The following is a 27,824-nucleotide window of genomic DNA, read 5'->3' as shown; positions in this document are numbered from 1 at the left end:
TTTTTTGTTTTTGTTTTTTTTATACCATTCTTGGGTCTCTTGACTGCCAGAGATAGAAAAAAAACGTTTTTTTATGTAAATTGAAGGGGAATCAAAAAATGTCGTTTTAATGGGTTTCAATGGGGACGGTTTTCGTCCGAGAGGGCAAGATGTCGTAAAAGGCTGCCATTTGTGTATTTTAGGCCTGATTTAGGAGCAGCTTTAAAATTTCAAAATATCGCCAAAAATAAGGGTTCTGACCAAATGTCATGCTATATGCATGAACACAGCCAAAGTTATCAAAAAATAAAAACTGAAAAATGACTGAAAAGGACGTTTTCCATCCGAGGGGGACCGGAAGGTTAAGCCCTAATTTAAGCCCTATGACAAGCTATTATGGCAAGGCTTAACTATACAGACCAATGAGCAGTGATAACTAACATGTCTTTGGGGTCATCGGGTGGGAACCTCCTTTCACCAGTGTTTCATCTAGTTGGTCCCATGACACCTCCAGGAAGCTAGACAGTGATCTCTGGCGTCCCAGACACTCCCCTAATGCCAGGTCTCACTGCTCCCCGCACCGACCCAACAACCTCCTTTACCTTACATTACACATGGCTTTCTCAGCCCAAACAGCACTGCCACCTTCAACAAACCCAGGCTCCATTTATGCGAGCTCCAGGTAGTGGCTGTGCCGATACTACCTTTCCTAGCACATTCACCATACCCTATTTCACATGCTACATATCATAACTCCAATATAAGCTAAAGTTGAAGGAGATAGAGAAGATAAACTCACAGGCTTTCTCAGCCCAAACAGCACTGCCACCTTCAACAAACCCACGCTCCGTTTATGTGAGGTCCAGGTAGTGACCGTGCTGATACTACCTTTCCTAGCACATTCACCATACCCTGTTTCACACGCTACATATCATAACTCCAATATAACCTAAAGTTAAGGGAGATAGAAACGATTAACTCACAGAATCAGCAAGCACACTCACCTTGCAGCACGGTCTCAAACAAAAGGGATTCAAATAGGCCACTCCTGTTACATGCCAGACAAGGAAGCCAGGACCCAGTTGCAGAGTTAAGTACAAAAAGTAGTTTATTTACAAAGTAGCAACAAAAAAATCAGTTCACAGAAAAAATACGAGCAAACAAAGTATCAACCAAAACTCTTTCTGAGGGAAAAGTAACAACAGAAAAGGCTAAACTGAAAATCACCATAAACATGGGAAAAAGAGCAAGAACAAAAGTGCAACGAAAAGAGTGACAAGGCACAAAACTCACAAAACCTGGAGACCAAACACTGGAGCATAAACACGTGGCGAGAGGCAGGAGATCACTGAGAGCACGAGCGTAGTACTATAGCAAGGAGAATAATCCAGCACTGGAGACAAAGAGAGTGTGGCTTAAGAAGCCGGCTAATTAGGCAGAACGAGCTGCAGGTGTGCCGGGAGCCCAGTGCTCCCGGAGATTGCCCCGCCCCTCAGCACTCACTCTGCAGGGAGAGGGAGAGAAGGATCAGATAGCAGCAAACACAGTTTCACAGAAAATCAGGACCACAACAGTACCCCCCCCTCAAAGGACGCCACCTGGCATCCTACCTGGCTTACCCAGAAACCTGTTGTAGAAATCCCGCAGCAATTGTGGGTCGAAGATGAGGGAGCGCCCAATCCAGGAGCGCTCCTTGGGTCCGTATCCCTCCCAATTGACCAGATACTGGTAGCCCCTACCCTGTCTGCGCACGTCCAAGATCCGGTCGACGGTGTAGGCCGGATGGCCGTCGATGAGACGTGGGGAAGGTGGTGGGGGTGCAGGGGACTGGAGGGAGCTCTCCGTGACTGGCTTGAGGAGGGAGACGTGGAACACTGGGTGGACGTTTAGGGAGGCTGGGAGGCGGAGGCGGACAGCACTGGGGTTTATGATTTTCTCCACTGGGTAGGGCCCAATGTACCTGGGGGAGAGTTTTCGGGATTCAGTCTGGAGGGGAAGGTCTCGGGAGGAAAGCCACACTTGCTGGCCCACCTGGTAGTTGGGCGCGGGAACCCGACGTCAGTCCGCTAGGCGTCGGTTGCGCTCAGCCGTTCTCCCTAACGCTGCTCTGGTTTCCCGCCACACGCATCTGACACGGCGGAACTGGGCTTGGACGGAGGGAACTGCTGTGTCGGATTCTTGGCTCGGAAACAAGGAGGGCTGGTAGCCAGTGTTGATCATGAAGGGCGACAAGCCGGTGGCTGAACTGACGAGGGAGTTGTGGGCGTATTCCACCCAGGGTAGGTGTATGGCCCAGGAGGATGGGAGGCAGGAGGCAACGCAGCGCAGGGAGGACTCCAGGCTCTGGTTAGCCCGTTCAGTCTGCCCATTGGACTGTGGGTGATAGCCAGAAGAGAGGCTGGAGGTGGTTCCCAGGGCCCGACAGAAAGCCTTCCACACCTGCGAGGTGAACTGAGGTCCGCGGCCCGACACGATGTCCTGGGGGATTCCATGCAACCTGAAGACATGTGTGACTAACAAGTTAGCGGTTTCCAAGGCGGTGGGGAGTTCAGGGAGGGGAACAAAATGTACCGCCTTGGAGAAACGGTCAACCACCGTAAGTATAGTGTCGTTACCTTCGGAGGGGGGCAGTCCGGTAACGAAGTCCGCTGCGATGTGTGATCAGGGACGTGGAGGGATGGGCAAGGGTTGCAGGAGGCCCGCCGGGGGTCGGTGCAAGGGCTTGCTGCGCGTGCACACTGTGCACGCAGCAATGAAGATCCGGATGTCATAAGCCATGGACGGCCACCAGAAACGCTGCTGGATGAGGGCCAAAGTGTGGTGGACCCCTGGATGGCAGGCTATTTTGGACGTGTGCCCCCAGGAGAGCACTGATGACCTGGCAGACTGTGGCATGAACAACCGACCCGGTGGACATCCGTCAGGAACCGTCTGTCCCTGAAGGGCTTCCTGAACTTCCTGTTCGACTCTCCAGTGGACCTCCCCCAGCACACACTCGGGATCCAGGATGGTCTCCTTAGAGGGCTCCCTCCCCTCCAGGGTGAACTGACGGGAGAGTGCGTCCGGCTTGATGTTCCGAGACCCAGGGCGGTAGGTGATCGTGAACTGGAACCTGCCCAGGAACAGGGCCCAGCGGGCTTGCCGTGAGTTCAGGCGGCGGGCAGTGCGGAGGTAGGCGAGGTTTTTGTGGTCTGTCCATACAATGAAGGGTTGAGCAGCCCCCTCCAGCCAGTGTCGCCATTCCTGCAATGCCAGCACCACCGCCAGGAGTTCTCGGTTCCCCACGTCGTAGTTGCATTCAGCGGGAGTGAGGCGGCGTGAGAAGAAGGCACAGGGGTGGAGCTTGTTGTCTGAGGGTAGGCGTTGGGAGAGGACGGCCCCGACCCCGGAGTCCGAGGCATCAACCTCGACCACGAACTGCTGCTCAGGATCTGGGTGCACAAGAACAGGGGCATTAACAAACACATTCTTAAGTTTCTCAAAAGCAGACTGTTCAACAGGAGACCAGGCAAAACTGAGTTTGGATGACATGAGGCAAGTGAGTGGGGCCGCCAGGCGGCTGTAGTTCCTTACGAATCTGCGGTAGAAGTTTGCAAACCCCAGGAAGCACTGCAGCTGCTTGCGGGTGGTGGGAGCCGGCCAGTCCTTCACGGCCTCCACCTTGGAGGGATCCGCCCGCAGCTGCCCCCTCTCGACCACAAACCCCAGAAAACTTACAGATGGTACATGAAATACACACTTTTCTGCTTTGACATACAACTTGTTTTCTAACAATCTTTTCAAAACATCTCGTACATGGGACACGTGTTCTTCCATAGAGCTTGAGAAATTCAGGATATCGTCTAAGTACACAAAAACAGTTTTGTTGAGCAGATCTCGTAGTACATCGTTAACTAGGCATTGGAAAACGGCAGGAGCGTTTGTGAGTCCGAAAGGCATGACTAAGTATTCAAAGTGACCTAAGTGGGTGTTAAATGCTGTTTTCCATTCATCCCCTTCTCTAATCCTGATGAGGTGATAGGCGTTTCTGAGATCCAGTTTGGAGAAAACGCAGGCGGTGTGTAGGGGGCTGAAGGCGGAGTCAATCAGGGGAAGTGGATACTTGTTTTTGACTGTGATTTCGTTTAGACCAGTGTAATCTATGCATGGACGCAGGGATTTGTCTTTCTTTTCTACAAAGAAAAAACCAGCCCCCACTGGAGAGGAGGAGGGGCGAATGAGGCCGGCTGCCACAGACTCTGTAATGTATTTCTCCATGGCCTCACGCTCGGGTTTGGACAGATGAAAAAGTCTTTTGGTGGGGAGAGGGGCACCAGGAAGCAAATCTATGGCACAGTCGTAAGGTCTATGGGTGGGCAGTGAGGAGGCAGAGGTTTTGCTGAAAACTTGTTGTAGGTCATGGTAGTCAGGGGGTACATTAGATAGATCAATTACCTCAGGTGCTGGGGATGGGTCTGTAGGTCTGGCTGGCAGGGCGGAGTGGAGGCAGTGGGCGTGGCAGTAGAGACTCCAGTTACGGATGGTGGCAGTGGACCAATCGACGTGGGGGTTGTGAAGCTTGAGCCAAGGGATTCCCAGAATGACAGAGTTCAGAGGTGATGAGATAACATACAGTTCTAGGTGCTCATGATGGTTGCTGGAGAGTACTAATTTCAGTGGTTCAGTTTTATGTGTAACCAGTTCTATTAGCTGGCCGTCAATGGCGTGTACCTCCTTGGGAGAGGTTAGTTCATATATGGGAATGTCATGAGTCTTCACAAAGTTACTATCAATAAAACTATCGTTGGCACCGGAGTCCACCAGCACCTGGACCGGAACCGAGTGTTTGAGTCCGTGAATCATACCTGGTACTTGGATTCTCGAGGCAGAGGAGGAAGAGATGCGGCTCACCAGGGTCCCCCCTTCTACTGGTGAGCCTTGTCTTTTGGCACCTCTGGGCAGCGGGAGACGAAGTGGCCCCCTTGGCCACAGTAGAGACACAGCTTGTCTCGCATCCTGCGTTGTCTCTCTGCTGGGGTGAGGCGGGCTCATCCCAGTTGCATGGGCTCGTCGGCAGGTGGTGGTCGTGGCTCGTGAGTGCAGTAGGTGGTGTCAGGAAGTCCCGGGGTGGAGTCTGGTGAGCTGGGTTGAGTGCCAGAGGGAAGCCGTCTCTTCTTCATTTCCTGACGTTCCCTAGCCCTTTCTCGTATCCTATTATCAAGGCGGATGGCTAGATCAATAAGGGACTTGAGTGAATTACACTCCTCCCGAACCGCCAGTTCGTCCTTTAATTCCCCTGCCAACCCCTTAAGAAAAATGGCCTGAAGAGCCGAATCCCCCCACCCACTCTCAGCCGCTAAAATGCGGAAATTTACAGCATATTCTGACACTGAAAGGCAACCCTGTTGCAGATCAAGTAACTGGCTTACAGCCTGTCTACCCTTTACCGGGTGATCGAAAACTCGTTTCATCTCATCCGTGAATTGGTGGTAATCATTGATTAGCTCGTGTTGTTGTGAGGAGATAGCTAAGGACCAGGCTGCTGCCTGTCCGGTGAGCAAACTCATAACAAAGGCTACTTTAGCTTGAGGAGTGGCATAAGTGTGGGATTGTTGATTAAATACTAAATTACACTGGTGCAGAAATTGTGAGCATGTCCCTAAATCTCCGGAATACCTGGCTGGTATGGGGATATATGGCTCGCGAGCTTGAGGTACTGGGCCGGTCGGCTGGTCGTCGGCTGGGTGGTGAGCGGCGGAACCAGGAGAGGGAGCGAGTTGGTCTTTTAGTGCTGCCATCTGACTGCCCAGCTGAGAGACGCTGGTGGTGAGCTGCTGCAGGTGTTCCATCACCTGCCTCAGGGACGACTCATGTTGATTCACCATGGCAGCTTGTGATGAGAGTACACGTTTCAAACTGTCCGACTCTGCTGGGTCCATGCTGGCTGGATTATTCTGTTACGTGCCAGACAAGGAAGCCAGGACCCAGTTGCAGAGTTAAGTACAAAAAGTAGTTTATTTACAAAGTAGCAACAAAAAATCAGTTCACAGAAAAAATACGAGCAAACAAAGTATCAACTAAAACTCTTTCTGAGGGAAAAGTAACAACAGAAAAGGCTAAACTGAAAATCACCATAAACATGGGAAAAAGAGCAAGAACAAAAGTGCAACGAAAAGAGTGACAAGGCACAAAACTCACAAAACCTGGAGACCAAACACTGGAGCATAAACACGTGGCGAGAGGCAGGAGATCACTGAGAGCACGAGCGTAGTACTATAGCAAGGAGAATAATCCAGCACTGGAGACAAAGAGAGTGTGGCTTAAGAAGCCGGCTAATTAGGCAGAACGAGCTGCAGGTGTGCCGGGAGCCCAGTGCTCCCGGAGATTGCCCCACCCCTCAGCACTCACTCTGCAGGGAGAGGGAGAGAAGGATCAGATAGCAGCAAACACAGTTTCACAGAAAATCAGGACCACAACAACTCCCACACTTAAATAACCTTCCTCTTCCTGGATATCCTCCTGAGAGGACTGATTGGTGGATCTCTCCACCTGATCTCAAGGAGTTATGTGCCCTGCTTAGTGGATCCCCCTGCTGGCCCCCAACTGACATTATTCCTCCTCATCCAAATCCACTGACTAGATCTAGCTGCCTCATCTGACATTTACTTCACTGTCTTCCTCAAACTCTGTCCCCACACTCCGAGTTCTAAATGTAACTGTTCAATGTCTTCAAATAGTGGCTTCAGCATTACAACAACAGCCCACCAGCATACAAGTTACATACTTAGTCATACGAACACATTTAAAGCTTCCACTTAAAAGATATAAAAGACCTTGTGACACATGCTACAATATATTTGTATTAAGCAACAATTTAAATATATAACATGAAAAATGCTCTTTAAATACGATTACAATGAAATAGAAAAATACATAACCATGATGCAAGGTCCTTCTGGTTTGTCCCTCTAGTTGGAGTTGAAATTTGAAAATGTGGAAACCTGTACGTAAACAAGTTTTAAAAAGAAATATATTTTCACTGAGGAGAGGGTGATTGCCCATCTAGGGTTTGATATATATCTTTGAGCATAACATTGATTTCTGTAATTATAGTATGAAATTCAAAACTGAGGATCAAACATATTATATGACATAGCACGACTCTGCATTGTTCGTATGTTGCTGTATGCCAAACATTTTGGCCCTCTTGTTTCCACATCACTTTGCTGTAACATTATAAACTCCCTCTCATGTCCAATTTGTACGTATAAATCAACATTGAAATCCTGGTTGGTGTTCAGTGGGAAATGCGAGTGGTGGACTATCAGACATTAAAAGCTGAGAACAGCTGTGCTTGCAGTTATCTTCAAATGCAGCATGAGCAACAGGCTGGTAAACTAAATAGTTGGCGCCTGGATGTTAGCCACTGAACAGCAGTGGAGCAAACAGCCACCAGTTGACAGACTTCACAGCTGATCCTGGCAGGGCTCCACTCAGTGCCAGACTGTCTATAGAAAGTTTATGGGTTGATGCTGTTTGACAGGCAGGTAGGAGGATCAGTTATCTGTGAGTGTAGCTGTGTTGTAAGTAAACAGTCTGAACTCAGATCAGTTTTCTCTGACAGAAATGAATGTTTAGTTTTAATCACCAACTCTGTGAAAGGGCACAAGTTTAAACCTCCAGACTAACATGCTGCAGAGTAAGAAATAATTCTGGTTAGTTATTTTTTTGCTTTTTAACAGTGAAATGGTTATGTCAGAGTTTACAATGAACCTGAGTACGAATCCTAGTTGTCTTAGATTAGTTATTTGTGGTGTAAAAGTTTTTGAGAGCATACATACAAAAATGTTGAGCTTTTCATGTGATGATCAGTAAGTGTGTGCTCCTAAATCAGCCCTTTAACCCAAGAGTACCCAGCTGCAGACAAGATGGCGGACATGGGCGCCGCCATATATCCAATCCATACCGGAAGTTAATCTTCTTCGTGTCTACGATACTGGAAGTCCATACCGGAAGTTGCATACATACCGGAAGTCCATACCGGAAGTCAGTTTTTTGTTTTGTTTTTTCCCCCCAGAAGTCGGTTTTTAAGTCTGTCTTTTTTATATTATTTATTTTAGCAGTACATTTACAAACTTTGAAGCAGTCAACAATTTTATATATATATATATATATATATATATATATATATATATATATATATATATATATATATAATAACATAAATAATAATATTTATAATAATAATACAATTATTTCAACAATGATTTTAAATACAATCATATTTTGTTTGGAATAACATTGACCTCAACAAGTTAAACCTACAAAAATTGCAGTGTTTGCGGCAAACACATGAATTTTAGTTGGATTCATTTTTAACAAAGATTAAATAAGGTGAGCACTTTCATTTATTGGGCTACAGTCGCAACATGCAGATTACTATCAGGTCATTCAAAACAACTGAAAACCATGGACACAACAAATGTCATACTTACTCTTACATCAGTATGGTTAATTGTAACTATTAAATGAACGTAATAATTAGATTGTCACATTGTCAGATGTATTCTATTATATTTCAGGAACACATGTAAACACAATATTACACTATTGTATGGCAACATAAAGAAGGAGACTTGGAGTTCTCTTTTTTGTGAATAAGTTTTTATTCCAGATACCCATATCAATCTCAAAAGTAGAAAAAAACAAAAAAAAAAAAATGGAAAAACAGTAAATTTATTTATTTGTTTGGTCTATAAAATGTAAGAAAATGGTATAAAATGTCAACCACTGTTCCACAAATCACAAGATCCCAAGATGCAGCCTAAAATGTCTTGTTTTGTCCCAAACAAATATCATTAAACATTACTGTTACATGTAGAAGTATATGAGCTCAAACAGATACTTCTCATGAACATACCATGGAAATGAACTGCATTTTCCGTATGGTTTTTCAGGTGCCTCTGGATCGCACTCTCATTTTTGGTTCTAAATTTGGGTCAGAGAGGACACCCAAACTCGGATGGTTAAAGGGTTGTGTGCTCCAGACTGGCTTCGTCACTCAAAATAGAGGGGTGCATCTGAAAAAAGGAGAAGTCAATCAACATTGATAGCTGGAAAACATACTGAACATCAACCATATTTTACCGATCTAAAGGACTCATGGTGGAGGAAGCACTACAGCTATTTATGTATCCACATGTGTGTATGTGTATTGGTGCTCTGCATTACTAAAACATAATACAAATGTATTTTTTTGCAGACACCCGGGGCTATGTATTGATCTGACCCGGTTAGCCCTCGGGGGTTGCTCATGTCGTATACCACATGAGACGACTCTCGTTACTATTGTTAGAATAACTCTGGGGAAAAAAAAGCTGTATATAACTTGATTGAGCAGTGCAGGGTTGAGGTTATACAAGCGAACCAAAAATTGGAAAAAAATTGCTTGTGTGCATGAGTGTGTGCACAGATGTTTTACACCACAACACACCAAAAAGCAGAGGAACACATATTAACCCCGCTGCAAACTACACATCTAAATTAACCAACACATCAAGCGAGGGCAGTAATAGTTTCTGACCAACATTAACACTGTTTACACACAGACATTGATGAAAGGGAGCACAACAGACCTTAAGCAGCTAACGTTTCATAGCATTAAATTCATTTAAGGAACAGCTCCACTAGCAGATGAGATCCTGAATGAACCCTAGGCTTCTCCTCAGAACCACCTGTGGACCAGTTAACATGCACGTGTAAGGGCACAAGCCAACGACCCCCATAAGGCACTGCAAAACCGTCACTGCACTGCAACTCAGTAAACACACTGCAACTCACACTGAGGATAAACCCCCACAGGGCACGTCACCATATTCCACTACAAAACAATCAAATCAAATCAAATCAAATCACACTGTGGGCTATGGGCCCCCTAAGGCACCTGTGGATACGCCTGTGGCACGCTCGGCTCTCCCTAAGAGTGTAATGCTGCTCCGGTTAAAACCACTAACAATAACACACACAAGAAAACACTTTAACACACAGACAAATGATGGTTAAAAGCTACTTATCTCTCCCAGGGTTTGAGACCCTCCCCCGGTGTCTGAGCTTTGGCACGGGACGGCCACTGGCAGTAACTGTGGTGGGGGAACCGGCCAGTCCAGCGCAGCGAGGCGACTCCACAGGCTACAGGAGAGCTTCTACACATGGCTGGAGAGTGGACAGAAGCAATCCTATGGTCCCCACTATCCTACCTGTGTCCCTGTCGGATTCAGGAACCTCTCCCTGCTCCCCGCTGACTATCTTCGCCGCCAGCAGCCTTAAACAGCGTGCAAACACCTTCCCCCCGAGATCGAGTGCACAATAACTACTGCTTGGCTGGGCTTTAACCCGGTAACGCTCACCAAGCTCTGCTCCCCAGAGACAACTGCTGTCCCTCTCTTCACTCTTATCTGCCACACTCACAGCTGCAATCACTTGGCTCATCACCCTCAGTGCCAACACACTCTTCCCGAGCAACGCACCAAGTTCCTAGCAACGTCACTCACTACAATACCAATCATGCCCTCCTTTTTACACAACAAATGTAGCTAAACCCACCATCCGGTGGTAGTAATTTGTGCATGCCGAGATTCTCCACAGACGTCCCCCTAATGATTCGATACTTTGCGTAGAATTGCATCTTAGAGAACATAACACAGGTGTTAAAATATAATGAAGATGACGGCCCGTATAAACGCAGTGGCTTGGTACTCTATGCTAGTACTAGCTACTAGCTAGTACTGCTAGTGCTAAGTGCCGAACAGAATTTCGTTGTACAATGACAATAAAGTTGTCTAATTCTAATAATTAAAAGACTCATTCCCTTACCGCTCTTTCGTGCGTGTATTGTTTGCATTCTACTCTTTGTCTTCACTGTTGTCTTTTTCCTCTTCTTCTTTGGCGAATAATACACACACAGACCAACTTCCAGTATGGACTTCCGGTATGGATTGGATATATGGCGGCGCCCATGTCCGCCATCATGTCTGCAGCTGGGTCGACCCAGAAAAAAACTGCTGGAGAAATGACAGTTTGTAAGTGTGTAGAAATTATTTGTAGTTGTATATTATAATTGTCTTTGTCTTTCATAGTTTGACTAAAACTATGAAGGATAAAAATGACTAAAATGTGACTAGAACTAATAAGCATTTTCATCTCAAGTCTGACACTATATCTAAAATGACTGTCAAAACTGATTTGTTTTAACAATAACATGAATAGTAGGACAAATTCAACTTAACCTGATGCAGTTTTTGATGTCTCAGTCAAGCAGATGTAAGCACAGTTTCATTTATTGTTATCAGATGTTTGTGATAAGCAAAGCATCACATCCACACACTGCGGATGTGATGCTTTGCTTGTAAGAACACAAGGTTTAGAAACAAGAAACAAGATTAAAAGTATAATTCTTTCAAAGTACAGCATATGTAACACAAAACAAAGGTTACAATGTTTTGGCCCTTGTTCTATTAGCACAGGCAGAGCCCTCTACGCATGTGTTTTTCCTCTTTTTTTCTTCTTACATGATGTAAAAGCAATATTGTGTTTTGAAACCTAGCAGCAGCCTTACAGTTGAAAGATGTCCAAGTCTGATTAAGTCTTCGTCTACCACTTTATTAGTGGAAAAATTCAACACATGGAATACTTTAAATATTTAGAAGCACAGAGCTCATGATAATAAAAAGCTCAACATCAAAGTGTAGCAGAGCTTTAAATGGGGCTAAATACTCTGTGGGAATAAAAAGATATCCAGTGAACAGTGTGATTACCATGTCATACAAGCTCTTGTGGGTGAACTCAGCATCGAGCAAGCACTTTCCTGTGTCAAAATCCCGCCCCATGCAGACATTCATGCCTCCCCTTGCATGCATATCAGCCATTTCAATGCCACCACGACCTTTCGTTTTCCCCGAGCCCCATAAGGGAAGTGCCGAAAAGGCAAAACCTGCAGATTAATCACAACGCCTCCCTGACATAGAGCTTTGATATCACCCCCAATGAAAAAAGCAGAATGGAAGAGTGTTCCTGCAATACTACCAATCGGATTAAGTTTCCTCCTGTCCTGGAAATGTGCAGCTGGGAGATCAAAGTGTGACGATTGTCAAAGCTCAGTTCTGCAGCTCTGCTTCAGCACAGCTTCTTGCTGTCCCCTGATAAAAACATCTCTCTCATCTGCTCAGTGTCCTGTGTATGTTGATGCATTTTCTTTGATTGCAAATAAAGTCAGTATCCTGATTAAATTGATCTAAGATGACATTTTCTTTTTAGTTTCACTTGGCATGTCAGTTATGGCTCTAGCTGCAATATTCCAACCTAACCTTGTCAAAACATAACAGAGTGCCTGTCTGGACCAAAGCCTGTGGCCTCACACTGCTCTGCTCATTTACATGGAGTGAAGGTCAACTGGGAGCTTGTCTTGCTGGCCTCTGTGGAAGATTTGAATTATTTACACTTGCCCCTGCTCTCAGGACAATGGCTAATTGTGCTATATTGTAGAAACAATAACATTAATATGAACAATTAATTAAGGAAAGTGAAGAGAGTGAGAGATTTTTCTGTTTCATTTTACTCTGCCACTCTTTCACCCTGGGGACAACCATAACATAATTACAGGTTAAAATGAAAATGGTAAATTGTATGTAGTGACATGTAAACACTGTCAGTGCCTCAAGATGGCACAGCCCCTTTAAAGCTACACTGGGGAGGAGCTTAAGGACAGACCGACGAAAGGTAAGTTATTCTGTTTACTAGCTGGATGTCTGTTACTGCTCTTGCCATATTTTGATATGTGTCCTTATGACTGAAAATTGTTGACAGTGAGAGCTCTGTATGCTCCTATGTGTGGGGATCTCTGTCTCCTAAACTACAGGTGTACTGTGTTGATTGGCTGGAGTTGTGGGTTTGGTCTGGGGGAGTGTCAACTGCTCATTGGCTCCTCAGTCACTATTTGCAGTTCAAAATCCTAGGGTTTCCAACAGGCCAGTTGAAAGCAGTCTGACAGCAGCAGCGTTCTGTCCTTGGCCTCCAAACCATTATTATTCTCTGTGTTAAACATGAAAAGCGCTATATAAAGCAATGTATCATTGTTGTTATTATTATTATTTTTTTTCTTGGTGACTAGTTGTTCCTCTTGTAGTGAGTGTTTGGATTAGTACTTTTTTAACTTTGTGAGTATTTAGTATTTGATTTCAGTAATTTACTTTTGTTACCTTTAATTAACCTACTGATACCCTCCTACTGTGAGCCGTCTGGTTTGGGGACCGGGGAGGGAACAGCCTTGTAAATATTTATGTTGGACTCCTGCCCCCCTAGATAGGGCCATAAGAAAAAGGCTCGTTTGAGATGAACTGCGCCTCACCTGTAAAGTGGATGAGATCAGGCAGCTGCAGCAGGACATGGTGACAAAAAGCCACAGTGAAGTCGAACAGCTTCTTGACAGTTTCCAGCAGCCTTCAGTGTGTAGAGGAAGTCACAAAAACACTTACATCCTCCCAGATCTGATTTATTAAAATGTCATCAGACCCACATATCAGTTTGTTCACAGTCTTCAGTTGTTTTAATTATGACAGGGTAGGCTATTAAAATGCTTTGCAGGCGACTGTAAATCAGCATCATATGCGTTTGCTGCTGCAGAGCAGACTTTTCCCCTCAACTACATAAATACATCGAAAGCATGAGCCTAATAGTGAAACGATCACTGACGATCACCAGTGATCAAATCTGCGCAGAGCATGTTGTCTAAATCAAACTGGATACAGGCCAAACGGCCAACTTCCAGTTTAGTGCTCTGCTAACTTGAATGGGGATAAAATGATTAAATTGTGCAGCTCTTCTAGACTTTTGAAATGTTGTTGGACTGAATTGATCAAACCTGATAGTGAAACGAATCATTTCACTCTGTATGCAGAACGAGAGGAGTCATTGCTGATCTTATTGGCTTGACTTAGAGTAGCCTGTTCAAAAATAAACTTGTTTTAAATGTGCTCTTTGACACCTATCATTTTCCACGCAGTGTGGATCAATTGAAACGGTTTGTTTTTTAACTACACGGAGAAGTAACCGAACCAAGCTGTGATACTATACCTGATTAGCTGATTAGCTGGTTTAAATCTTATTTATCTGATCATTTTCAGTTTGTTCATGTTCATGACAAATCATCTCTAAATACTAAAGTTTGTTTCGGAGTTCCACAAGGTTCTGTGCTCGGACCAGTACTATTCACTCTATATATGCTTCCCTTAGGTAACATCATAAGAAATCACTCTGTAAATTTCCATTGCTATGCGAATGATACACAATTGTATTTATCGATGAAGCCAGAAGAAACTAATCAATTAACTAAACTTCAGAATTGCCTTAAAGGGAAATTTTGGTTTATTTCAACCCGTCTCCTATCGTCCTAAATTTGGTTCAAGTGACTAGTGACATAGAAATAATAGTTAGCATGTTAGCCGTTAGCCTAGATACAGCCGTAGCGTCAGACCTGTTAAAACGTAAGTGAACGGGCATACCTTCAAGTGCAAAGTTAGTCCACTAAACAAGCTTTTTTTCCACAAAGACTCCACAAAGACCGCCTCATATCATTAGGATAAATGTCAGAGAACATATAGAAAACGACATGTAAATGGTTGTCTTACCTTACCGGTGTGCTGCCATGTTTGTTTACCATCTAGCTCTGCTTTCCAAAGCGCAGCCAAAATATATCTCGCCAGCTCTAGATAAAGCCCAGCTGGATACTAACGTTACTCCAGGTGGAGGTGTCTCGTCCTCGGTCACATCCAGACCTTGAAAATAAGGCTGCAACCGGTCCCATTCCCATTCCTGCAACAGAGGCATTCCTCTTCTGTGGGCACTGGGGCACAGCATTCACCGGTACACCACCAATCTCCAGAGCTACACAGCCTTGCAGCAGCCATTCCTCCCCTCTCGTCCTCTAACGTTACCTGTTGCGCCTCTCTCTCTCCTCCTCCTCCTCCTCCGTTCTTCAATTTCACGAAGCTCTTTGTCAGTGTATTCTGGCTCACATAAATAAGGGCGGCCATCAAACTCTGCAAAATCAAATTCCTCCTCCACAAAGTCGAAGTCTGGCAAAAAGTCAGCCATTATTCTATAAATCTTTAATAAAATAAATGAATGAACTTTTCAGGCTACTGTCCGGTTCTGCCTTCCAGCTGTTGCTGCTTGTTCAGGCACGCTATGAGATCGCTGCTTGTTCTCGCGATATTTCGGCCGCGCTTTGGAAAGCAGAGCTAGATGGTAAACAAACATGGCACCACACCGGTAAGGTAAGACAACACGTTTACATGTCGTTTTCTATATGTTCTCTGACATTTATCCTAACGATATGAGGTGGTCTTTGTGGAAAAAAAGCTTGTTTAGTGGACTAACTTTGCACTTGAAGGTATGCCCGTTCACTTATGTTTTAACAGGTCTGATGCTACGGCTGTATCTAGGCTAATGGCTAACATGCTAACTATTATTTCTATGTCACTAGTCACTTGAACCAAATATAGGACGATAGGAGACGAGTTGAAATAAACCAAAATTTCCCTTTAAAGACATAAAAACCTGGATGAGCTCCAACTTCCTGATGTTAAATTCAGCCAAAACTGAAGTTATTGTTCTTGGCCCCAAACAACTCAGAGACTCTTTATCTGATGACATAGTTTCTCTGGATGACATTGCTCTGGCCTCTAGCACTACCGTAAGAAACCTCGGAGTAATGATTGATCAAGATTTGTCTTTTAACTCCCATCTAAAATAAACTTCATAGACTATGTTTTTTCATCTGCGTAATATTGCGAAAATTAGGCCTATCCTGACCCGAAAAAATGCAGAAAAATTGGTCCACGCTTTTGTTACCTCTAGGCTGGATTACTGTAACTCTCTATTATCAGGTAGCTCTAATAAGTCTTTAAAAACTCTCCAGCTAATTCAGAATGCAGCAGCATGTGTACTGACAGAAACTAAGAGGCAAGAACACATTTCTCCTGTTTTAGCTTCTCTGCACTGGCTCCCTGTAAAATCCAGAATTGAATTTAAAATCCTACTCCTAACCAATAAAGCTCTAAATGGTCAAGCTCCGTCATATCTTAGAGAGCTCATAGTGCCATATTATCCCACCAGAACACTGCGCTCTGAGATTGCAGGGTTACTCGTGGTCCCTAAAGTTACCAACAGTAGATTAGGAGCCAGAGCCTTCAGCTATCAGGCTCCTCTCCTGTGGAATCATCTTCCTGTTACGGTCCGGGAGGCAGACACCGTCTCCACATTTAAGACTAGACTTAAGACTTTCCTCTTTGATAAAGCTTATAGTTAGGCCTGGATCAGGCTTGCCTTGTACCTAGTTAGGCTGACTTAGGCCTAGTCTGCCGGGGGACCTCCTATAATACACCGGGCACCTTCTCTCTCTCTCTCTCTCTCTCTCTCTCTCTCTCTCTCTCTCTCCCTTTTGCTAACACTCATGTCCTGTTACTGCATCTTGCTAACTCGGCCTTACTGCATGTCCCTAACTTGGCTTCTTCTCCGGAGCCTTTGTGTTCCACTGTCTCGCAGGTTAACTTATATCTCAGCGGTGCCTGGATAGTGTGACGTGTGTGGTTGTGCTGCTGCCGTGGTCCTGCCAGATGCCTCCTGCTGCTGTTGTTATCATTAGTCATACTTCTACTGTTATTATACACATATGATTATTGTCACATATGTATACCATCATATATTGATATATACTTTCAAAGCAATTGAATCAAACGCAACTGCTGACAAACTGGTGTGGAAGCACCCAGGTATTTAACCTCTGGGGAGGTCTTCACAAGGCCAATGATGTCACTGGTTCGTTAGTGCTCCAATGGTGTGTCAACGACAGTCGTTGAAACTCCTGCTGCAACGGTTGTCACTGGAGTCGTTAGAGTCACATGAGGCCATTTGTGAACGACCGTTGTTTTTAGAGGTTAAGTTGTTAAGCCTCCTGGGCAAGGATGAAAGGACAGCATTATAGGTGGGGGATAGGTGGTGTCGCAGACCTCCTCCTCTATGTGAAATTGGAAAAGCCATCTCTCAATACCAGCCTACCAGCACTCAGGCCCAAGGGAAAGAGCATGAACATCTGAGGGAGGCTCTAAAAACTTGTGGTTACCCCAGTTGGACCTTTGTGAAATCAACAGCCATTACTGTCTGTCCTGCATCTCTCTCTGTCTCTGTCTCTCTTTCTGTCTTATTCTGCCATACGGACTGCTGTTAATTTATTATGTTGATCTGTTCTGTACGACATCTATTGCACGTCTGTCCTAAGGACAGAGGGATGTCGTATGCTGTTAAGCCCTCTGAGGCAAATTGTGATTTGTGATATTGGGCTTTATAAATAAAATTGATTGAATTGAATTGATTGATTAGGCTCTCTAATACTACCTGATGAAAAAATCATCATACATTTTTGATCAACACCATGAACTCTCAGATGATATAAGAAATGCAACTGTTGTTGTAATCTGCTACAGAAACTGTGAACATGTGTATTCCAGGTTAGTGAGTTTTTAACAAAGACACCAAGATATTTATAAAATGAGACCTGTGTGGTGGATTGGTTGTGGATGACCAATGTGGTCACCGACTGCCTTGGCAAACACCATATCTTCTGTCTTGTCAACATTCAACACAAGGTGGTTGTCCTCACACCATTTCACAAACCTTTGAATATCCAAGTAGTCAGATAGGTTGCAGTTCTTTTTCAATAGAGCTAAAATTGCAGTGTCGTCTAAGAAGTTAATGATGTGATTGTTAGAATAAAAACTTCTGCGCTCATCAGTGTATAAAGTGAACAGGACCGGTTAGCTGACACAGCCCTGGGGGGCCTGCGTGCTCAAAGTTCTAAGTTCAGATTGAGATCCATTGACACAGACCTGCTGTTTATGATTTGTTAAAAATGAATAATACCATTGGACAATAAGAGAGTGAACTTTAAAGTCGTTCAGCCCTTTTAGTTAAAAGACGAGGCTGCAGCATATTAAAAGCTGAGCTAAAATCAACAAATAAAAGGCATGCATATGAGGCAGGATCCTCTAATTTTGAAAGAGACTGTATGCAAACTGTTCATTTCCGGTGAAAACGGAAGTGTATTTTGAAATTAGACAATGCATGTAACAGGCTGAAGATGACACAATGTCCCAGAACGTCATCAACCACCGAGCCAGGGAACCTTGCATGTCATATGTCAATATGGAAAGTCCATGACCAAAAGGGGTCGGAGTGAGAATATGTTGGCCCACCGTGTATCATACCGCCACACAAAGTGCCTCTGTACATCAGTATCTGACGCCAAAATCGTTGACAAAGTAGGGATATTTGACGAGTTGGGAGTGACAACCGGCTGGTTTATAGACTATGTATTTTTGATACATTCAAGGCTTAATGGTCACTTTATAATGGTCATCTTATAAATTCGGGGTGATTATTCGCATTTGATGTAAATGGACCTTTACAACCTTTACCTTTGATAATGTACACCTGAGGATGACTCACTACACTGAGGCTGGTGAAAGTTAAGGTAAAAAATGGAGCATTTTAACTACATGAATATCTTCGATTCATTTTCAAAACTGGTTCCTGACATTGTGCTATGATCATAGAATGATTGATGCCATGTGATTGAAAACTCTAGAGCAGCTACAGTAAGGTAGGTTGGCTGTAGGCTCTTCCTTTCTTTTTTGTTTTTTTTCTAATTTCACTATGTAAGCAGCTATTAAATAACACCCCCCCCCACCCCCCTTTGATGAGTGATGTTGCTCAGTTCAACCCTAACCCAGCAGGAACAAAACTTCTGAGGTTGAATAGAGCGAGTTAAATGCTCCCACCGAAATATCATGTAACCCTTTCACAATTAGCTTGTGGCTTGGGGGGGGGGGGTATTCAAACATCATAAATAAATAGCTTTGTCTTTGTGGAGTGCATTTCAAATAAATCTTGTACCAAGATTATCTGCATGAACACAGAGAGTGAAAACACAGAATAAATGTGAAGCCCGCACAGATCAAACAAAGCAGAAAGAGCAGTGAGAAAGTCATCTGAAGGTAGACGCACTCCCCTGCTCTCTGTTTCTATTTAATTTCTGATTATCGCACAGATATGTGGTGTGATTATTACAGAGTGATGCCAAATGCCTACCGCCCTGTTTGCTCAGGGCCCCTCTCCTTGGCGAGGCAATCACTGATGAATATTTAAAGCTCTCACTAACAGAAATAGATTGGCAGGGTCATATGAGGTGTCTGCACAGAGTGTTTCCCATCCTGTTTCGATGGCCACATTCAAGGACGCTCAAAAGCTCATCAAAGAACTCAAGGTTGACATGCTGATCTGAGGCCAGCTCGAACAGGAAGCAATCATTTTTCACAGCAATGCATTTATAACACTCTGAGCAACATGATCAACAAGTTCTGGAGATGTCCATTTATTTCCTACAGAGTTAAGTAACTAAATGACTTCACTGTGTGGATTGTAAATATGACTGAAAACTCCAAAAAATGACATTTTGGTTCAAACAAGCTATATGTTGCCACCCAGTGGTGAGGTTGCAGAGCTAAAACTTCTCCTGTAGCTATGCCAACTGTGTAGGAGAACTACAGTGGCCGTTGCAAAGACCTGAAAATGTAAACAGCCCTATCTAGAGCCTGTCTTTGGTTTGTCCTTTCTGCAATACTGTAGAAACATGGTGGACTCACTCTGTTTGTAGATATAAATGGCTCATTCTAAGGTAACGAAAATGCAACAATTCTCATTTTCAGGTGATTATACACCAATAAAAACATCAATCACAAGTGGTATGCAAAAGTTTGGGCATTGCTGGTCAAACTTTTGTTTACTCTGAATAGTTAAGTAAGTATAAGATAAACTGATTTCCAAAAGGCATGAAATTATAGATGAAACGTTTTTCAAAATCTTAAGCAAGATCACTGTATTAATTTTGGTTTTGTACAATTTTAGAGTGAAAAAAGGAAAGGAGCACCATGTAAAAGTTATACTCTGACTCCTGAAACCTTGTCTCATCAATCAGTTGAGCACTTTGAAAGCTAAAATAACTGATGTCCATAAAGCAGGAGGAGACTATAAGACGATAGCAAATGGTTTTTGTGTATGTTGCCTCAGTTCATAATGTAATTAAGAAATGGGAAAACAGGAGCTGTGAAGGTCAAGCTGAGGTCTGGAAGATAGGGAAAACTTTGAGAGCTGCTCGTAGGATTACTAGAAAGGCAAATCGAAACCCCCAATCTTACTGCAGAAGACCTGCAGGAAGATTAATCAGACTCTGTTCGACTGTGCAGTAACACCTGTACAAATATGACCTTCACAATCATGATACACTGCCCGTTGGCCAGATTGCACCTGTTGCAGTAGTATGATACATGGACAGGCGGCATCAGGCACTGTGGTTATGTTTTTTCTAAGCCTAACCACATGCTTTTGTTGCCTTAACCTAACCATGTGCTTTTGTTGTCCAAACCTAACCATGTACTTTTGTTGCCTAGACCTAACCCTGTGCTTTTGTCGATGTCCCAGCATTGGTTGCCACATGTTTTTGTTGCCTAAAGCTAACCATGTGCTTTTATGAATGTCCCTGCATTAGTTGTGGCATGCCAGAATGTCAGCAGCAGATGCAGGAGGATACCTAGCGCATACTATGTAGACATGAATGTCCACTGACAAAGTGGCAATATGTGACAACTTGGGATGAGAGCATGCTGGACAGATATCTAGAAAACAAATGCACAAATGCTAAGCTAAGCTTAATTCTTCAAACTGTACACAAATTACTTATCAAAACAAAGATCATAACCATGCCTCAGTGCCCTGCCATGTTACTATATTGACTGTGTGTGTGTGTGTGTGTGTGTGTGTGTGTGTGTGTGTGTGTGTGTGTGTGTGTTCATATGTGGGGGTGGGAGGGGCGGGTTTTCAATATTTATAGTATTTTTGTTGTATGTTTTTATTTTGTGAAGCACTTTGTGTTGCATTTTTAATGTATGAAAAGCGCTATATAAATAAAGTTTGATTTGATTTGATTTGCAAAACAAGAAACTGGTGTCAAATTCCAGTGTTTGATCATCACTGCTTAATTTCAATGCATGTCCTGTGTCTTTCCTGACATGCGTTGCTGCTCAATGCTTATGGAACTCCATGAAGCAGTTTTTTTCAGGAGTGAAGCACAGGTAGGTGACACACGTGCACTGCACTTTGACTATACCCTTACATCCAGGGTATTTGCACCGGTCCTTTTTCTCCACCCAAATAGGCCAATCGTCAGTGTTGTCCTGACGCACAGGTGGTGATGGCACTGGTAAAGTAGGGCCACCTATTAGTGTGAATATATCTTTTTTCCAGATGGAAAAAGAACAGGAAATTATGTTTTCAGACCCCTTTTTGTGGAGCTATATGGCAAAGCTGTTTCCTTTGAAAAAGTCTGCAAAAAAGGGATTCAATACAGCTTCCTGAAAGTCATGTGACAAATTAAAGCATTGTTATTGGTTCCCTTTGGTCTTCCCTCTTTTTTTATGTATTGCATCATTCAGATGGATGCATTGTGGAGATGTGAAAGGCCAAAAATGGGTTTGTTGCCTGAGGGCAACACGGTACCATAGAGGGTTAAGTAGGTACCCCAAAACTATCTGTTTTATAAAATCTGATCAGAGCCTCATAGCCACAGACCCCTACCTAGGCTAGATGAAATGAAATTTGAGCCTTTTTTTCCACAGTCACTCAGCATAAAGAAGCCATTTGTGGAGTCGTGAACACACCTGGAGGCCTAGCACGCAAGCTGTGGGAGAAGCAATTGCATCATCTTGTCAACATAGGGTCTTTATCGCTGCTTTTCAAACCATGGTGGTGCCCACTCGGTCTGAGGATAAATCAGGTTAGCAGTGGATTAAACTGAGGCACCTTGTTTGTGTATTTTTTTTTCCTCAAAAAGCTTTCACCAGTGTCAGGAGGCATTTGTGCAAAACTGTCAATCTTCCTCTCTCTGTCTCTCTCCTACAGCTGCTTTTGCTCACTCTCTCTCTGCCAGACTTTCTCCCTGGAGATTTGGTGAGGCTGCAGGATGATAGTTACTTCAAGTGTATGTCTCAGCTTTGAGAGCTGATATGGGTAAAAATGAATGTTGCGACAGGAAGAGACTTTGATCTACTCAGCGTGTCATAATCCCGGCTGTAAGGTCCTGGCTCTGGCAAGTGACAAATTGTCAACTGCTAATCATGTCATCAGGGCAGAGTGATGGAAAAGCAGCTCTTTTCACCTTGAGCTAGTTGTCTGCAATACACAGACAACATATTTCTGTGTTTTTCAAAGCCTCCGATAAGTGAAAGACAAAGTAATGAATCCACTAAGGACCCAAAGACTTCGGTGTTATTTGCCCACCCTTTCATTTGAGAAGCATTTAATATTTCTTCATCTCTGCGTTTTATAGAGAATGTGTTGATGTGAAGCCATTCCAAAACTGCAACAGATGTAAATTGAGAGCGTGCTGGCTCTGATGCTGTTTATCTAATGAATTCATGTAATGCAGAAATGATCCCTTTTCTGCCAAAGCAACTATCAGTGTGTGCCAACACAACCATAAAGTTACTTTCCTCAACATCTCGCTCCAGCATCATCAGGTCATTTACACGGAGATGTTTACTTTAGTCGGAAATAGCTGTGAAATCATCTGCAATTACACCACATAATCTGGGTCTGAAATGGCTGGATAAGTGAAATCCATTCACTCTTCCTCTTCATTTCCCCCTGTTACTTTCAGACCATTCAGTGTGATTGGAATAGCATGTCTTTATATATTAGGGTTTGGTGTGTATTGCTGTGCTGTTTCTACGTTGTATTTCCCAGAATGCACTTCTGTGTTCTGTCAGTGTGTCTACAGCAGTGATAACTTATTTCTTAGATTTTTCAGTGATGAGGTTTGAACATCTGTAAGTGGCACACCCAACACATTCTCACTCGTGCGTTGGTCTTTGATGTTCTGTGATGCCGTGTCAACTTTTGCCTGTTACATGCTGTGACACCCCTCACACTGTCTTTGAGGATATTCCAGCCATCAGGCAGTTGGCTGGGGTGGGAGGGTTGTTGCCTTGATTGAGCTCACCTGGGCCTTTCAGGCTATAAAAGCTGTCTCATGTTTTTAATGGACTCTCCCTTCCTGCAGCAGACATCCACCATCAAGCATCATTGCTTTTGGCGTGCATCTTCAACACCTCCACAGCACACCTGACACACATCCATGCATGGCTTTCATTACTGACTTTACTGACCTACACACTCCATTGGTCATTTAAGTTATTTTTAGTTTAATAAATTATGCTTGTTTTAACTAAAGTTTTTGTGTGGACTCCCTACCTGTCACATTCATTGAGCCAGTTTGTGACACATGCACTGTCTGTTTTCAAAAAAGACTTACAATAGCATTTTGTATAAAATACTTAGTTAGCTGAACGTGCTATATTTAATACCTTTGCTCAAATGACCATGACCTGGAACAAGCCAAGAGTACCCAGGTACAGGCAAGATGGCGGACAAGGGCGCCGCCATATATCCAATCCATACCGGAAGTTAATCTTCTTTGTGTATACATACCGGATGTCCATACCGGAAGTTGTATACATACTGAAAGTCCATACCGTAAGTCCGTTGTTTTTTTTTTTCTCTCCCAGAAGTCAGTAATTATTTTAAATACAATCATGTTCTGTTAGGAATAACATTGACCCCAACAAGTTAAACCTACAAAAATTGTAGAAAATCAGCAAACACATGCATTTTAGTTGATTTAATTTTTAACAAAGATTAAATAAGGTGAGCACTTTCATTTATTGAGCTACAGTTGCAACATGCAGATTACTATTAGGTCATTCAAAACAACTGAAAACCATGGACACAACAAATGTCATACTTACTCTTACATCAGTATGGTTAATTGTAACTATTCAAACTATTAAATGAACATAATAATTAGATTGTCATATTGTCAGATATATTCTGTTATATTTCAGTTCTCTTTTTTGTTTTCATTCCAGATATCCATATCAATCTCAAAAGTAGAAAAAATAAATAAATAAAAATGGAAAAACAGTAAAATAATTTTTGTTTGGTCTATAAAATGTAAGAAAATGGAATAAAATGTCAACCACTGTTTGCCAAATCCCAAGATGCAGCCTAAAATGTCTTCTTTTGTCCCAAACAAATACCATTAAACATTACTGTTACATGTAGAAGTATATCATCCCAAACAGATACTTCTCATGAACATACCATGGAAATGAACTGCATTTTCCGTATGGTTTTTCAGGTGCCTCTGGATCGCGCTCTCATTTTTGGTTTTAAGTTTGGGTCAGAGAGGACACCCAAACTTGGATGGTGAAAGGGTTGTGTGCCCCAGACTGGCTTCGTCACTCAAAATAGAGGGGTGCATCTGAAAAAAAGAGAAGTCAATCAACATTGATCACTGGAAAACATACTTAACATGAACCATATTTTACCAATCTAAAGGACTCATGGTGGAGGAGGCAGTACAGCTATTTATGTATCCACATGTGTATGTGTATTAAGTGCTCTGATGCATCACTAAAACATTATACAAATGTATTTTTTTGCAGACACCCGGGGCTATGTATACGTTATTTATCTGACCCGGTTAACCCTTGGGGGTCGCTCATGTCGTATACCACATGAGACGACTCTCGTTACTATTTTTAGAATATCTCAGAGAAAAAAAAGATGCATAGAACTTGATTGAGCAGTACAGGGTTGAGGTTATACAAGCGAACCAAAAATTGGAAAAAGAAATGGCTTGTGTGCAGTGAGTGTGTGCACAGATGTTTTATACCACAACACACCAAAAAGCAGAGGAACACATATTAAACCCGCTGCAAACTACACATCTAAATTAACCAACACATCAAGCAAGGGCAGTAATGTCTCTGACCAACATTAACACTGTTTACACACAGACATTGATGAAAGGGAGCACAACAGACCTTAAGCAGCTAACGTTAAGTTAATACCAATCATGGCATTGTTTTTACGTCTAATATTTTAAGTCTTTTTTTTTTTTTTTTTTTCAATTTTAATTGTGTATGTTGTTTGTCTTGCTCTTATGGTGCTATGGACCTCTCCTTGAGATGTGTCTTTAATAAAGTATGAATTGAATTGAACTGAATTGAATTTACACAACAAATGTAGCTAAACCCACCATCCGGTGGCAGTAATTTGTGCATGCCGAGATTCCCCACAGACGTCCCCCTAATGATTCGATACATTAAGTAGAATTGCATCTTAGAGAACATAACACACGTGTTAAAAGATAATGAAGATGACGGCGCATGTAGACGCAGAGGCTTGGTACTCTATGCTAGTGCTAGCTACTCGCTAGTACTGCTAGTACTAAGTACCGAACAGAATTTCGGTGTACAATGTACAATGACAATAAAGTTGTCTAATTCTAATAATTAAAAGACTCATTCCCTTTCCGTTCTTTCTCTTAGTCGTGTGTGTATTGTTCGCATTCTTCTCTTCGTCTTCATCTTCTCCGCCGTTGTCGTCTTCTTCTCCTTCTTCTTCTTCTTCTGCGAATAATACACAGACCAACTTCCGCTGTGACTTCCGGTATGGACTGTGGATATCCACCCCTTCCCTTGTCCGCCATCTTGTCTGCAGCTGGGTCCCTCTTGAATAAGCTAGAGACACACACCATTACTGGAAATGATGCCCTAATGCTTCAAATAAAATTTGGTCCTAATCAGCCTGATGGTGGTGCTATAACTGACAGCTAAAAAAGTGAAATCTTTGAAAGGCTACTCCCCTTACATTATGAGTCTAATTGACTCGAATAATCTACAGCTCATTGTGCTCTACAAAAAAGCTTCTTGGACAATTTAGTCTGCCTTGATGGATTCTTTGCTAAGTTGCATATTGTGAAAAACAGTACGATGAATAGACTTTTCTTGGTAGATTTCCTCAGTACATGTTGGGAAGTAGGTGTACTGAAGAATTTTGAGCTGACCCATCGGGGGCACCACAAATACCACAAAAATGTACCTGAAATCCCGGTAGACAGAATTTCACCAATTTTGGTGCTCATGCTCAGGGGCCAAGTATTGACCATACTCAGAAGCGTCATAATGATTGGTGCATGTTGGCCTGGGCATGTTTGCTTTATATGCTATATATAATACCCTGACCTGGAATAAGCTAGAGAATTGAAACTTGGCACCATAACTGGAAATGATGTCATCATGCTTCAAATAAAATTTGATCAGAATCTGCCTGATGGTGGTTCTATAACTTACAGGCCAAGCCCCTCATACCATGAATTGACTTGAAACATCTACAACTCAATGTGCTCTATTAAAAAAAAAAAAAAAGCCTCTTGGACAATTTGATTTATTTTTCTTTGGAGCATGATGTGAAAAACAGTGCAATGAATTGAATGAATGAATGAATGAATGAATGAATGAATGAATTTTGACTCTATCAACCACAAATTTGCTATACAGCCTAATGGGACTGAGATACACATTTCAATGATAAAAAAGCAAGATTAGTTCAAATAATAATAAAAAAAAGGCATGGCTGCTATCATTTAGATTACTTCAGAAAGGGGGAGACTTCGCAGTTAATTGGCCACAATTCATTCGCAATTTGTCTAATCATTATAAATCTTGGTAGTTATTTTCAGTACATGTTGGGGAATGTGCCATAGGGGGTGCCACAAATTTCATAGACGTCAAAACCTGGATGGACAGAATTTCACTAAATTTGGTGCACATGCTCTGGGGGTAAATGGTTACCACTCTCTCAATACAGAAAAAGTATTGCAATACATCCCTGTATTCCAAATGATTTAATTCAAAGTCAAACCAAAACTGGCATCAACCTATTTTATGCATGTAAACATACAAAAAGTTGTTCTATCTGCAGCAAGCCTCTCTATTGTGTTTGTTTAACAAAATAAAAAAAAATAAAAAATCTCAAATTTTGGTACCTGTAAACTTTTAGTGAGTTGTAGAAGATAAGAATCGTAATTCTTATGTGAATCTATTTTTTCTCCCACCCTCTATCAACATGAGGGGTTGCAAGACAACAACTAATAACAAAGAGACGAAAACATTTTAAGTCACCACATGTGGAATGGATTATGCAAAATATGCATAGTGTTGATATTTGAAGTCAACATTCTGACCTTGGCACTCCCTACAGGCAACATCGAGTTGAGCACAAAAGGGAGTTGAGCACAGAAGGGAGTGATGATAATAACTTCCCCACGGGCACGTAGACTCAGAGCCTGCAGGCTTGGCAGTGAAAGAGTGAGCAGAGCACAAAGTACGCCACCATGAACTAAAGATAAACTGAAGGTGGTGAATACACTGTATATTGCAGTGAGAGGAGCATGTTGTGAGTGTAGCATCAGACCCCAGAGGACCACCTGAACTACCTCGCTCTATTGGAGGTCCATATTCACAGAAAAAACAGGACTATAAAAAACAGTGATGACCTGATACCAGGTGAGCATACGCCCTCCTACCTGTGGACATAACTTCCCAGAGGGTGACTTTAGCAATAAAGGAATAGAACAATGACATGCCCTCTAAAACGTGCTTCCATTTGAACAACATTACACACCTTCATTTAATTTGACAGTGTTCATTGTATTGTATTATATGTATTAATTCTCTACAGGATCTTGTATGTTCTTTAATGTGTGTTCAATTTATTAAAAGAAAAAACAAAAAAACATTTTGGTGAACCCTGCAGCAAAGTGAACCCTCTTCCTCAGAGAGGATCTTTGCCTCCCA

General features: G+C 42.9%; 1 pseudogene; it reads right to left on the bottom strand.

The window, feature by feature from the left end:
- Positions 1 to 27,824, bottom strand: part of LOC144467048 (uncharacterized) — a 472,102-nt pseudogene that overhangs the window by 362,463 nt on the left and 81,815 nt on the right.

This window comes from Epinephelus lanceolatus, chromosome 15 (assembly GCF_041903045.1).
Source record: "Epinephelus lanceolatus isolate andai-2023 chromosome 15, ASM4190304v1, whole genome shotgun sequence".
Lineage (NCBI taxonomy): Eukaryota > Metazoa > Chordata > Actinopteri > Perciformes > Serranidae > Epinephelus > Epinephelus lanceolatus.
This window is presented reverse-complemented; position numbering and strand designations above follow the sequence as displayed.